The sequence below is a fragment of the Diadema setosum genome, chromosome 20, assembly GCF_964275005.1.
Source record: "Diadema setosum chromosome 20, eeDiaSeto1, whole genome shotgun sequence".
Taxonomy (NCBI): domain Eukaryota; kingdom Metazoa; phylum Echinodermata; class Echinoidea; order Diadematoida; family Diadematidae; genus Diadema; species Diadema setosum.
The window spans coordinates 19,494,349-19,496,018 of record NC_092704.1 but is presented as its reverse complement, the minus strand read 5'-3'; positions in this window follow the sequence as shown (position 1 = coordinate 19,496,018).

Below are 1,670 nucleotides of genomic sequence, written 5' to 3'. Positions count from 1 at the left end.
AACAACTTCTCTTGCCGAGGTGAGGGCGTGCTACTAAAAGCAGATTCCAGTCCTCAAACAAGTCAAGCATGAACCATTCCCGTCATATCGTCATGTCTATGGGGAAAGTTCTCAAAATCCATAAATACCAGGTTAATAATGACTATGATTAGCCACGGTTGATTCGTAAACTGATCCACAGTTGTGCAGATTACAGATTTTGAGTAGAAAATGGCTAAGTATATACCGTATATGTCCCCCCCCCCCCAAAAAAAAAAAAAAATAATAATAATAATAAATAAAATAAATAAATGAAATAAATGAAAATAAATTAAAAAAAAAAATACAACGGTGCCCTCCGCAGTGGCAGCTTTAAAAATAGTGAATCAATCCAAATGCAATTTCAGAGTATGAAACTATAAATCATTGCCCACATCTTACAGAAAACCCCATTCGATTTGATTAAGTGGTCAAAAAGAAATGAGGAATTTTCTAGAGCATGTCAGAAGTTTCTTCCATCCAAGTTCTGTCTATTGTGTTCACACATAAATTTGCATTTACAACAGCATCGAAGTGCTAAACTTAGAAAAATCAGACTCATGACATGCTTTACAACAATCCACATTTCTCTGTGACCGCTTAACCAAATTGAATGGAGTTTTCTGCAAAATAGAGCTAAGATGTTATATTTTAAGACTCTGAAGTAGCATTCAGATGGTTTAGTCTTATTGGGTGTTATCAGTGCGAAAAGTGGATTGTAGTTTTTTTTGGGGGATATACTGTATATTTCGTTGATATATCATTTGTATTGAACGGTACAGATTTATTGTTGCTTCATTCTTTCTGTGAAGTGCATTCAGATGTCATGTAATTATGTAGGCTCTACATTTCTGATATTAGTCAAACAGCTTATCGAGTAATGTACGATAATAATGTAAACTTCTGCATACAGTTTCTGTTTAAGATCTGACGAATAAAAAAAGAATCAAAAACATCTTTGATATTTTTACACACAGCCACGGCATGTCCAGCTTTAAACCCCGCCGCGGAGAGTGGTGTTACTGTTGGACAGTGCTCGACGAATCCAAGTTTCGGTGACGTCTGCATGATATCATGCGATGTTAGAGGTTTCCGAGTTACTCCACTGTCATCGTCGATCCTAACTTGTCAGGGTAACGGCTTGTGGTTTCCAACCGACATTTCGGCTGTCACCTGCCAAGGTATCGCTCAGTGGTTACTTAAATTCACTGTAATTTTCACCTTCTTTCTTACGGTCATGCTAGTGTATTTTCACTGGATTCTATGTTTAACCCCGTGGTTACTTTTCGTACCAATTTCTTTTTCATTGAACATCAGTCGAATAATCTGGGAGATTTTCGTTGTTGGATATTTTTCTACAAACCAGAAAGTCCTCTGTCGTTTTATTTTTCAAGGACAAGGAGGAGGGTAAGAACAGAAATGGGAGGATAGTGTTTCTAGCTTCCGATGTCTTTGGTGCAAGCAAACAATTTTGGTGCAGATTTGTAGCAAACTTACCAAATTTCTCTTGTGAACAATGTAGTTTGAATTAGTCGCTTAATTAATCATAATCCAATGAATAGTCATTAAACTTCAAACATTTTGATCAATGTTTGAATCACTTTCCTGTCATTACAGAGAAACGTACTCCATGCTTTTGAAATGTTCAGAAG